General features: G+C 34.9%; 1 long non-coding RNA gene across 1 annotated transcript; it reads right to left on the bottom strand.

Annotated features, from left to right (window-relative positions):
• Positions 1-2,643: 2,643 nt before the first annotated feature.
• LOC127655398 (uncharacterized) lies at positions 2,644-5,219 on the bottom strand. Its single transcript, XR_007972035.1, has 5 exons — positions 5,142-5,219; positions 4,980-5,049; positions 4,229-4,438; positions 3,936-4,095; positions 2,644-3,129 (listed from the first exon to the last, which is right to left on the bottom strand). It is a non-coding gene; the product is annotated as an uncharacterized LOC127655398 (long non-coding RNA).
• Positions 5,220-9,255: the final 4,036 nt, after the last annotated feature.

Below are 9,255 nucleotides of genomic sequence, written 5' to 3'. Positions count from 1 at the left end.
GAAAAAAATAAAATTAACCCAAAACTAATAGACCAACTGTGAAAACTAACGAAAACTAAACGAAATTTTTATGAGAAATTGAATATAAAATACTAAATGAAAAAAAGAAAAATAGATAATAACACAGCCAAAAGACCATAGTCCGTGTTCTGTTGGTGACCTAATGCCTTGTGACTGTTCACTTTTCATCCTGTTTCATATTAGGTCAACTTACCATATTAATTAGCTATCCGTTCATTGATTGATTTATCGGATTTTGTGCATATGTTTGATATTAATTTAATTGTTGATTTAAATAAGATTAAATATCTTATAAGGGCACCTACTTTTACGGTGGTGGCTGCATGTGTCTGTGTCCTTGCAATTACCCTACAATTAATCAAGAGCACTCGCAGATATACGATTATTTTCAAGTAGCATACTAAAGTTATGATGTTTTTTGTGAAACAGTCCTGAATTCTAAGATTATTTGAAGGCTATATGCCACAGAGGGTTTTAGGATCTGCTTAGTGCCCAGAAATGATACATATAGGCCTAGTGCTTAAAATGTTCATGAGAGCTACAAAGACCCGGAATATATATTTACTGCCGAAGGTTAGCATGATTCTGACATGTGAATTCTGAGGCGTGAACTTGTGCTACTCCGTCTGTCCACGAGAGGACGCGAAAGACTTTTGAATTGCAGCTTTTCTGCATAATTTCCATAGTTTATGTTCACCAGCTCTGTGACCATATTCTGTTCGCAAGCTGTCTATCGATATATTATTAATCAAAACCCAGCAAAACTAGATTCTATAAATGATAAACTAGGATTAAATAGGTGAAGAGGTACATTTTTAGGAAAGTATAGGCCTATCGCAAAACATTTCAGCAAAAAAAGAAAAAATATCAACAACAAGAACAACAACTTAAGCCAGTAGACTTTAAAAAAAAAAATCAAAGTTTAAGTCAAATTTAAGCCAATTAAATATTTTGCATTTGTGTTGAATTTATGCTCAAAAAGTCACACAAGTAGGCTACAACTATATTTTAAAGGGTTGCTAATCCATCTCTTAAAAGTCAAGAGAAGATGCTCTTCCATTAAGGACACTGTGCTTTTCATAAACTTAGAAATTGTTAATGATCAGTATCTTTATAATTTAATTTAAGTCACACTCTTAAATTTGGCTGGGTTAAAAATAACCCAATTGGCAACCCAGCGCTGCATGTTGGGTTAAACTAACCCAGCAAGTGGGGTTACACATTTTAACCCAGCACGCTGCGTTGTACATTCAACCCAACATGTCAGCTCATATTGACAATATGCTTGGTTAATTTCACCTCATAAATGGTTATTGATTTAATTTATTTCTACAGCAAAATCTGTAAATAGATATTTTGCTGTAAGATCAAATTAATTATAAAACACATTATGGCGTAAAAGGGAGTCCTATGACGTATTGTTATACATACTGTAGGCTATATGATAAGTTTTGATAAGAATGAAATATACGAATAATTTAGATAAACTTTTTTGATTATTGTATGAGGACAAGTACAATTAGGAGAAATTAACTAAGATCCACAAAGTAATCATACATAATTAATAAAACATGTAAAGAATATAGTTCACCCAAAAATGAGAATGTTCTCATAATTTACTCACTTTCATGACATCCCAGACTTCCTTTCTTCTGCAGAACACAAATTAAACATTTTAGAAGAAAATATCAGGTCTGTTGGTCCATATAATGCAAGTGAATGGGTGCCAACATTTTGAAGCTCCAAAAAAGCAGAAAAGAAGAGTATAAAAGTAATTCATGCCAGTAGTTTATTCAATATCTTCTGTAATTTCAAGCTATCATTTGCACAGCTGCTAGATGGAACAGTGTTTTTTGAAATCATGATTGGGACTGGATACTGCAATGGCAAGATGTACAGTGAAAAAGGAGTTACATTTTAGTTTGATCTCACCCTAAACCAAATGGATCACTTCAGAAGACTTGGATTAAACCACTTGAGTCTATCTAAAGCTCTTTACCTAACACTCTCCTCGATGTCATATGAGATCAAACAAATCAAAACCATGAAGGCTGGACTCAAGTTTCAGAAGTTAAGCAGGAACATTGTGGATTATTCCAGCACCACACTCTTAGAAGAAAAGGTTCTATATAGAACCTTAAAAGGTTCTATCAGGCGCTACGTATTTGGAACCCCTAAAAGGTTCTATAAAGAACCCTTTTTAAGGGTTCATTCAAAAGAACCCTTTAGGGTTCTTTGTAACCAGGAAAAAGGTTCTATATGGAACCTTTTAGGGGTTCATTCATTATCATTTGTTTTGTCCTTTCCAGATTAAATATTTCATATTATTGACAAACATTAAGACCCTAAAATGTAAAAATGTAATTCACATAAATAAGTCACCCATGAATACTGAAAAAAAGCACACCCAAAGTGCATAGAACTAGTCATTTATTTATATCAGATCAACAAATCAACATTAAAACATCAACCATTTAAAAAATATCTCATAATGAAAATAGTTTCACCTACATCTACATATTACAAAATAAGTCCATAAAATGTACAAAATTACATTAATCTATCACTAATAAATAATGCAAATATACAGATTAATCTAAATTCCCATTAGTGTTAGAACAACATCAAGTCCCTCAAAACTACAAATACATATTAATATAACTCACAATGGAAATATACAGATATAGAAGTACTTCAAATATACAAATTCATATTAATATCACTCATAAAGAATGTGAATACATAGATTAAAATTCAGATCAGCATTTCAGAATAACATCAATCACCACATATTTACATTAGCACTATTCATGACATATCAAAGTATTATGATAATTGATTATACATTTTGAGCACTGGGACAGACAGTTTTTTTTGGCTGCTGGAGAGTTTAAACAGGTAGTGCTCAACAAAATTCATCATGTGAGTGATGTGCTTGGGGTATTCCACACTGAATACGAAATAAGCAGCAAAGAGGCACTCCATTGCCACCACATCCATTTCTGCGCTCACAATGTTGACACCCTCCATATTGATGCTGGCTCTTTTTGCATGGAGGGGGTTTGAAGCTTCATGAAAAACTATAGTCGGAGTTGGCTTTAATGATTCCTGCAAGTTGGAAAAACAAATTATTTGTGAAATAACTTAGAATGCAGGAGTCCCAAAAGTTAAAATTCCATCAAAAATTATCATTTAGTCAACCCCATTTTGCCCAAAATTTGCATGACTTTTCTTTGGTGAAAAACAGAATGATAGCCTTAGTCATGTTTAACTGCCTTTGCATACTTTCTTCCAAACAATTAGGGATGTGACTGACCATTTTGTACCACAGTGGTAAGGGCCAATTCACTGGCTAGGTTGCACACACAATCACAAACTGTCACAAACAATCATGACCACGGAAACTTCTTTTCAAGATCAATGCAATATTCATTAATAAAATAGCTTGGATAGCATACTGAAAAACTAAAACGCAACAATGTATCTGTTTTTGATTTAACTAAACTTGCGGCTTGATTATTGAAGAGACACTACACAAACATTCTGAAGTATGCTTACAATGGATACTTTACTACTCCATGAGACCACAGGAGAGGATTTATGAATGGCAGTGAAGCAATGCAACTGAGGTTGTAAAAAAAAAACAATTGAAATGCAAAATGTCTCAGTTCACATTACTTTAATCTCCGATCTCTGTGTGCAAGTGTTTTGTGTGGTCATTGAAAAGCAGCACATTAAACTTTAATTGTAATTAAACTGACTGGAACTACCTGTGAATCAAATTATTTTAATGCACACCTTTTAGCCAATCAGAATTAAATATTCAGACAAACCATGGTATAAATAGATTTATTACAGTAACCGTTCAACAAACCAAGCAACTAATGGTAGTGTTAAGGAAAAAAAGAACATACTTTTTGTATTTGAGTCAATTTGCTGAAGTAAACTGTTCAGCACATCCCTCTGACTTCCATGTCTAGCCACATTTAAGATGTTTGGGGCCAGAATTTGAAGAGCAGTCTCTAGATTAAGATGAAGGTCCTTCCCAAACCGCATCTTCACTTCATGCAGCAGCTACCAAAACACAGAAAAAAGAAAGAACAATTCATTAAAACAATTTTGACTGTTTTTATTCATACAATTTGTTTTTGAAAAAGCAGTGGAAATACTAAACTCAAAGGAAACAACACTAAAAACAAATACTCACAAGTTGTGGAACCCGAAGAAATGGGAACATGTCCATGACCTCTCGTGTTGATTTTGTCATTAAATCGACTCTTTTAAAAAGAGTGCATCTCATTCGATTTTTTATGTTGGTGTAGTCGGGTTGTCTTTTACGTAGTTCAGCATTTATCACAGTAATGTGCTCCTGAAAACTCAATTGATCTTCTCCAATATTTTCCAGGTTTAATATAATCTGAAAAAAGTAGTAAATAACAAAGATACAGTGTCAATTTAATACACTTGTTATCAGGGCTGATTAATTGAAGTTAAAGGGATAGTCCACTTTAAAATGAAAATTCTGTCATCCTTTACTCACCCTCAAGTTGTTTCAAACCTGTATGAATTTCTTTCTTCTGCTGAACACAAGGGAATATATTTCGAAGAATGTCAGTAACCAAACATTTAACTGGAACCATTGACTTCCATAGTATTTTTTTTCCTACTATGGAAGTCAATGGTTCCAGTTAACTGTTTGGTTACTGACATTCTTCAAAATATATTCCCTTGTTTTGAAACAACTTGAGGATGAGTAAAGGATGACAGAATTTTCATTTTAAAGTGAACTATCCCTTTAAGCTATGTGTGCTATAGAAACAGCGGTACCCTGGCCTGCTTCCAGTTCCTTAGACACCACTTGACTTGAATATAAAATAATCATTCATACAGTTAAAAACTAAGCTTAGGATCAGAAAACACAAAATGTAACAGTTTGAAACAAGCACAACAAAACTTACCGATGTAAGGCAACTTGTGACATTGTTGCGGTTCAGGCTCTTTCGTGTTTAAAGTGTAACGTTAAATCCGCTGTTGAAACATTGACAACTTCATTAGTAATGGGTTTAAAGCTTATAACCAGTAGATTACTAAAAAAAAATCGATGTATTTCTCTGACTTACCACAACAATATTTCCGTCAGCCCATCAATTTAAATCAGCAGACACCAGAGACGGGGATCAGTCTCTTCTCGACCGTTGGAATTCAAAAACGCGCGTGCATGCACTCGCGAGACAGCGCTGCGTGAATATGCTCGCGCAAATGCAAACAAATAGTTTACTTTGTAAAATTAATGAAAATAATGAGTTTATTACTTCTTTTTGTTTATGTTTACTGTTCAACAGATAAAAAAATTCAATCCATAATGCAAAATTGTTTAGTTGCGGTAGCCTACAATAATTTCACATACATGACAAAGAATGAAATGTAAGAGCAGCAAACAAGGCTAAGTAAGACAAGACGAGAGCCTATTCAGCTATAAATGGCTTAGAATGAGCCCTTATGCTTGTTTTTGTACTGAGTAATTTCTTGTTATGATGATAATAATGATGATGATTATGATGATGATGACGATAGGTCAATATAGGGGTGTGCGATATATCTATCGTCTGCGATAATATCGTATTTTTTGTTTTAACGATGTGCGCTTTAACGTTATCAAGTATAATTCAAAAACTAAACAAATCGTGCCTACAGAGTGCACGCATCTATAATGTAAAGTTACATGATGAAGTCTAGTTATACTAGTGCGGGTGTGCATTTTGAGTGCGTTCTTTCACTGCATTATTCAGTGTATTCAAATGCATTTATAAATGCTGAATGATCACATAATTCAAGATATGGGGGTTAGACAGTGTATATATATTTATATCATTTTATGTAGTTAATCAATATCACACGAAGAGTGCCATTTCAGTTTTTCTCCTCAATCAGCATGATTAAAATGTGATATTAAGTTACTACAACAGTTTAATAAACAATAATTTAATTACAACTCAAAATGCTGCAGAATAATGTAATATATGAATGAATAATAGCCTAAAGAAGCTTTGTGCCAAAAGGGTTCTTTCTTGTCATTATAGAACCTTTTTAGCATAAAAGGTTCTTTGGAGTTGAGTAAAGAACCCTATGGTTCTATATAGAACCCCAATGAACCCTTTTTTCTAAGAGTGCACATATCAGCAAGCAGTTCATGTTAAGAGTGTTAGTGTCTTGTGATATGTAAGTATCTAACCCTGCAATATTTGACCACTGTTTTATGACTGAAATGTTTGGAAAACAGTAATTTCCAAGTGTGCAAACTATTCGCCATTTGGCAAAATTCGACGTTTTGAATTTAAAATATGTCATCAGGTGAATACAAACCTTAATTTTATTGAGGAAGATTCCCCTCAAGACGTTTTCTCATGACAGGAGGCAAAACATTTTAACCAGGAGGCACAGATAAACAGCAGTGGGTTATTTTGGCTCAGCAGCTTGGGTTGGCTATGGTGAATTTTACTGTCAGTGACAATGAGGCAGTCATTAACCCAGCAAAGTTGGGTTAAAAACTACCCAACACTGCTGGGTCATTTTGTTATTTTCACAGAGTCAACAAATCTGGGTTTAGAAAAAAATAACCGAGCAAAATTTAGAATGAGTGAAAATGCGTAAAATTAAAGAAAAATAATAATAATAAACAATTCATAATTTTGTATTTAAACATGTTGTCTTTGTTGTCTGAAAGTACTATGGGATAGAACGGAATATAATCAAATTGACACCTTTGACTGGTCCAAATCAGTTCTGCTAGCATGAGACCAGTTGCGGTTTAAACCACCACGCAACCCAACAAAAAAATGCTAGAGGGTGACATGATGTTCTGGGTACATGCGCAAATTTTGTTTGTTTTTTTAAGTAGGGTTCGGGTTTGTAATTTATGAAAAAAAAAAAAAAAAAATCTATAGGCCTATATATATATATATATATATATATATATATATATATATATATATATATATATATATATATATTAAATAATAATGATAAAGAATATATATGTCATCCGAACTTCTTTCAAATATACCATCCATCCGAACTTCTTTCATATAGGCTATACCGTCCGAACTTGTTTCACGCATGCGCTCTTTCTCAAGATACGCGCGAACGGATGAGTTTGGGTCCGTTCACACCGAACTTGTTTTACCTACGTCTGCTCTGTTTTCCTGTGTAAACGCGCTGGATGAACGTCTACACGTGCTCCTGGGCGTCTCGCTGTTTCTTCAGTGTATCATGGAGGACTGGCACATTTTAGACACTGTGTCAATTTAATAAGAGCTTCGGGTTTCAAAAATGCATGTCGAGACACCTGCGTTTTGTTTCAGTCGTTGCACTGTGTCTAGATTGGGATCACACAGATCTAAGGTTCTGAACAAGTTCAGGTTGCAAAGAGGGGACTGTTACAATGTTTAACATTATTCCAGGTTGTTCTGCAACAAGCAAAGTTTCAGCGCTTCTAAACAGCAGTGGTTTTCGCCCTTCTGCTCTAGTGTGCTGAGGGGATGCTGTGCCTTGTATGTTTATTGTTACAATACGATGCTTACATAAAATACAGCCTCAGTATCAGAATATAAACTCCCAGGTGAAAGTAAATAAGACAAGAATATTGTGGGAAAAAAACTGGAAAACATGCATTCATTATCTATAAATAGATTTGTATTTCATTAAACATTTTGAATGTACTTGGCTACAATGGTTGATGGGATGAATTTAAAATTAGGCCTATGATTTAAAATACATTTTATGTCATTTTTTAAGCAAAAAAATTCGGAATGGAGACCCGGCTTGGTCGGATGATTTGGGCCTCAGAAATCGTAAACCAGTCCCTGCATGAGACCAGCATTTTGCCACGCATGATTAAACCGGCAAGGCAGACAAAATAGAGTTCTGTGATTGGCCGCTGTTACACCCAAAGGGCCTCCGAATGTGCATATAGGGTAACAATATCCGTCATATCGTTACTCGCTGTCTACCACACACCTTTTCTTACACGATCCAAGTGCATAAAGCGAGCAGTTCTGAAGGAAAAGACGCCGAACTTCTGTTGACCGAGAAAAGGGAGTCCTTGAAGCTTGAGCTCGTTTCGCAGGTCAATGTCAGAACAGGTCTCTACCTAATATTGTTGTGTATTTTAGTGTATTTTGTATTATTATTTGTATTGTGTATTTTATACATTTTCCGTTTATACAACAATTTACAATAAAAGCGTTCCTTGTATTATGGTTTCACCTTGGTATGTGATTTCAGATAAATGCTCACCGTCAGCGCTTAAATTAATTAGTTAGGCCTAAATGTTTATTGCAATTGTTGGATTTTGTCGATTTTATTATTTGAACATAATAAATTAATTTGTAAGAAGAACGAAAAATATACCTGTCATATTACGAAATATTCGACATCATTGCATTGAGATATCAGCTGAATTATTTAGGCTCATACATCCGTGTGTGAAACCCACAGCTTGCACGCCAAGGGTGTTCAAGACCAAACAGGCATATTAAGCTTTTGCTTCGGCCTATAGTCTGAACAATAACGGAATAGTAAATGCTGAAACTGTCACCAAACATCGAACCTAATTAAAACCTATAAATTGGTAAATGGTCTGCACTTATAGCGCCTTTTTAAACTTAGCGGTATTCAAAGCGCTTTATACTGCGACTCATTCACACATTCACACACACCAATGACGAGAGCTGCCATGCAAGGCGCTAGCCTGCCATTGGGAGCAACTGGGGGTTCAGTGTGTTGCCCACTTCTTGGGCATGTGGAGTCTTCGGCATGTGGAGTCATGTGGGTCGGGAATCGATCCTCCAAACATGCGATTAGTGGCCGACCCGCTCCACCTGAGCCACAACCGCCCCAAATTATGTTTTTTATGGGGCTCGAGATCCTCGCGCACTTAATTACCGCGTACTAATCTCTATATGTCCGTCTGACTTTCAGTTGTCCTGAATGAGGTCTAAATTAATTGTTGTAATTATTATTATAAAAACGAGTATTATACTTCTTAGTAGTAGTAGCAGTCATTTAACAGATGCTTATTCAAAAATGTGTCTTGGCTTCAAAAGTAAAGAATATTTGGGGGATTTACACAAAACCTGTCAAGATAAGGTCCTGGGCCTCATTCCCCAAAAGCATGTATACTGTAGTAGAATCCATCTTGTGATTCATCTTAGTTTCATGGCCGTTTCCCAAAAG

Source organism: Xyrauchen texanus, chromosome 14 (assembly GCF_025860055.1).
Source record: "Xyrauchen texanus isolate HMW12.3.18 chromosome 14, RBS_HiC_50CHRs, whole genome shotgun sequence".
NCBI lineage: Eukaryota > Metazoa > Chordata > Actinopteri > Cypriniformes > Catostomidae > Xyrauchen > Xyrauchen texanus.
This window is presented reverse-complemented; position numbering and strand designations above follow the sequence as displayed.